The sequence below is a fragment of the Heterodontus francisci genome, unplaced genomic scaffold, assembly GCF_036365525.1.
Source record: "Heterodontus francisci isolate sHetFra1 unplaced genomic scaffold, sHetFra1.hap1 HAP1_SCAFFOLD_59, whole genome shotgun sequence".
In the NCBI taxonomy this organism is placed as follows: Eukaryota; Metazoa; Chordata; class Chondrichthyes; order Heterodontiformes; family Heterodontidae; genus Heterodontus; species Heterodontus francisci.
In genome coordinates, this window is record NW_027140758.1 from 8517453 (window position 1) to 8521772 (window position 4320).

Sequence of the window (4320 nt, forward strand, 5' to 3'; positions counted from 1 at the left end):
AAAGAGCTTTGGTGCGATGACACAGCCTTGCTTGAGCCCAGTTTACATTGGGATTAGGTCAGTGCTAGGTCCGTTGCCAATGATTACATGTCATGCAGTCGGCAGACGATGGTGCCGAATTTCTCCGGGCAGCCAAATTTGAAGAAGATGTTCCATAATCCCTCCCAGTTTGGAGAGTTGAAGGCCTTTGTCAGGTCAGAGAAGGCCATGTAGAAAGGTTGCTGCTGCTCCCTACATTTTTCTTGGGAATGTCTTGCTGTGAATATTATGTTCACTGTGCCTCTTGATTGACAGAATCCACATTGTGATTCCAGTAGGAGCTCTTCAGCCATGGGGAGGAGGCGGTTGAGAAGGACTCTTGTGATGACCTTCCCTGTGACGGACAGCAGGGCTGCCCCTCTGTAGTTACTACAGTCGGGGTTGTCACCTTTTTTGAAGATGGTCACAATTACGGCATCTCGGAAATCCCTGACATGCTCTCTTCCTTCCACATGAGAGACGTGAGACGATGTATTTGTGTCAAGAGTGCTTCTCTGCTGTATTTTCGAATTTTGGTGGGAATTCCATCTATGCCGGTGGCCTTATTTTTTTTTTAGCTGTCAATCTCTGTCAGTCTGGGATTGTGCTGACGTCATGGTGGGTAGCATGCTGTGGAATGTAGTCAAGGGCACTCACATCAAAGACGGCATCGCAATTGAGGAGATATTCAAAGTGCTCCTTCCAATGAGTGCTGACTGCCTCTCTGTCCTTGATCAGTGTCACTCCATTTTTTGCTCTCAGTGGGGTAGGTCCTTTGATACTTGGGCCGTGAATGATCTTGACAGTGCCGAAGAAGCCACATATGTCGTGGCTTTCAGCAAGTTTTTGTAGTTCCAGCGTTCTTTCAGCCCACCAGCTGTTGTGTCAGTCGATCTACTCTATAGTACGAGTTGGAAACTATTGAACTGACTTTGCCTCCAGTCCAGAAGCAAGGCCATTCCAACATCTGTCATCTAGCTGCAATACGCTGACAACGCCTGCGGGTGCGCACACCCAGTGACCAAGCTTCAAACCCTGATCGATGCATTCATTGAGGCATATGAAAGAATTGGCCTTAAGCTAAATATCTGGAAGACAAAGGTCCTCTGCCAGCCTGCTCCCCGACACTGCCCCTCTATATCAAGATCCATGGCGAACCACTGGACGATGTGATCACTGCTCATCCCTAGCGAGCATTGTCTCATCAAGGGCAGCCATCGACAACAGGGCAGCACAGTGGTGCAGTGGTTAGCACTGCAGCCTCACAGCTCCAGCGACACGGGTTCAATTCTGGGTACTGCCTGTGTGGGGTTTGCAAGTTCTCCCTGTGTCTGCGTGGGTTTCCTCCGGGTGCTCCGGTTTCCTCCCACATGCCAAAGACTTGCAGGTTGATAGGTAAATTGGCCATTATAAAAATTGCCCCGAGTAGAGGTAGGTGGTAGGGAAATGTGGGGATGTGGTAGGAATGTGGAATTAGTGCAGGATTAGTATAAATGGGTGGTTGATGGTTGGCACAGACTCGGTGGGCCGAAGGGCCTGTTTTAGTGCTGTATCTCTAAACTAAAGACAATCCAACATCCCAGGAATCAGCCTTGTGAACTTTCTCTGAACTGATTCAAATGCATGTGCACCCCTCCTTAAATAGGGAGACCAAAACTGTGTGGAGTCCTTTAGTTGGGATGTCACTAATGCCCTGTACAGTTATAGCAAAACTTCCCTACTTTTATACTCCATTCCCCTTGCTAAAAATGCCAATATTCCATTTGCCTTCCGAATTACTTGCCTTAGCTGCATGCTAACGTTTTTGTAATTCATGTACCTGGACACCCAGATCCCTCGGTACAGCAGCATTCTGCAGTCTCTCTGATGCAAGTAATATTCTGCTTTTCTATTCTTCCTGCCAAAGTAGACAATCTCACATTTTCCCGTATTATACCCCATCTGCCAAATTTTTGCCCACTGACTTAACCCATCTATATCTCTTTGCAGACACTTTGTGGCCTCCTCACAACTTGCTTTCCAACCTATCTTTGTACCGTCCATAAATTTGGCAACAAAACACTCAGTGCCTTCATGCAATTATTAATATAGGCCATAAATAGTTGAGGCACCAGCACTGATCCCTGTGACACTCCATTAGTTACAGTTTGCCAATCTGAAAATGCCCCATTTATCCCCACTCTCTGTTTCCTGTGAGTTAGCCAATTCTATATCCATGTGTGTGTAGTTTTCAGATTGTGTCTGTCAGTGTCTGGTACTCTGAGTTTTGGACTCTTTCACAATCTCTCAGTGCTACTATTTGTGTGTTAGGTTCCTTTAGATGACTCAGGCTGAGATACTGTGAGTGTAGAAATCAACCTATACAGTGGCGCAGTGGTTAGCACCGCAGCCTCACAGCTCCAGGGACCCGGGTTTGATTACGGGTACTGCCTGTGTGGAGTTTGCAAGTTTTCCCTGTGTCTGCGTGGGTTTTCTCCGGGTGCTCTGGTTTCCTGCCAAAAGACTTGCAGGTTGGTAGGTAAATTGGCCATTAGAAATTGTCGCTAGTATAGGTAGGTGGTAGGGAAAGGTGGGGATGTTTGGTAGGAATATGGGATTAGTGTAGGATTAGTATAAATGGGTGGTTGATGTTCGGCACAGACTCGGTGGGCCGAAGGGCCTGTTTCAGTGCTGTATCTCTAATCTAAAAAAAAAACCTTTCAGCATCTGGCACTTAGCATGTGTTTCAGACGATAGAGGTCGAGGTCAAGGAGGACCTCCATGAGGTGAAGAGTCAGGAGGCCTCACTCTTTGCCACAGAGGCCTCCAAAATCATCTTCCGGTCCAGAGTCCACTCCATCGAACAGGATGAGATGTGTTTGCACTACCTCTTCCAAAAGCTTCACACAGCTTCATCAGAAGCCTGAAGGAAGAGGATGGCTCGGTAACGTCTTCGCAGTCCGACATACTAAGAATTAGCAAATCCTTTTATGCCGGGCTGTCTGACGCGAAGCGCACAGACAGCAGAGCTTCCTGTGATCTATCACAGCTGTCTTAGATGATAGCATGAGGGAGAGACTGGACATGCCGCTAACTCTGGACAAGCTGACAAAGGCCGTCAAGTCCTTTGAGACGAGTAAAACTCCCGGAAGCGATGCCTTACTGGTTGAGTTGTATTCGGCCCTGTGGGACTGGATCGGCCCAGACCTGCTGGAAGTATACGAGAGTATGCTCCTGGCCGGCAGCATGTCAGAATCCATGAGGAAAGGCATCATCACCCTCATCTCCAAGCGGAAGGGGGAGAGGGCAGGAATCAGAAATTGGCAGCCCATCTCACTACATAATTTTGACTACAAGATGCTGTCCAAAGTCATAGCCAGTCGAGTCAAGTCTGCTCTGGAGTTGGTGATTCACCCTGATCAAACCTGTACTGTACCCAGCAGGAAGATCTCTGATAGTCTCGCGTAACTCAGGGATACGATCGCCTATGTACGGGACAGGAGGGTGTACACCTGCCTCATCAGCCTGGACCAGGAGAAGGCTTGTGACAGGATATCGCACACCTTCATGATGGATGTGCTTTCCAAAATGGGGTTTGGGGAGGGAATCTGCAATTGGATCAAACTGCACTTCACAAATATCAGGAGCGCTGTCTCAATCAATGTGTGGGAATCAGAAAGTTTTCCGATCCAATCTGGAGTCAGACAGGGCTGTCCTCTCTCCCCGGTCTTGTTTGTTTGCTGTTTGAACCCTTTGCTGAGTATATTAGGAAGGATGTGATCATAAGAGGGGTGACAATCCCAGGCAGCAGAGCCACTCAGGTTAAAACCTCCCTGTACATGGATGACGTCGTCGTCTTCTGCTTGGACCCGCTGTCTGTGTGCATCTGCAACCAGTTCGAACTGGCCTCCGGGGCCAGAGTTAACCAGGGCAAGAGCGAGGCCATGTTCTTTGGGAACTGGGCTGACCAATTCTTTGTCCCCTTCACCATTAGGTCACAGTACCTGAAGATGCTGGGGATATGGTTCGGAAGGGCCGGGGCGTGCACCAAAACCTGGGAGGAGTGAGTAGCCAGGGTACAACATAAGCTGAGCATGTGGGAGCAGCGATCTCTCTCCAATATGGGTAAGAACCTGGTCATCAGATGCGAGGTGCTCACGTTGTTGCTGTATGTGGCGCAGGTCTAGCCCATACCCCACTCCTGCGCTCTGGTGGTCACCCAAGTCATTTTCCACTTCATCTGGGGATGCAAAATGGACCGGGTCCGGAGGGACACGATGTTCAAACCTCTGGATAAGGGCGGGAAAAATGTACCCAACGTTG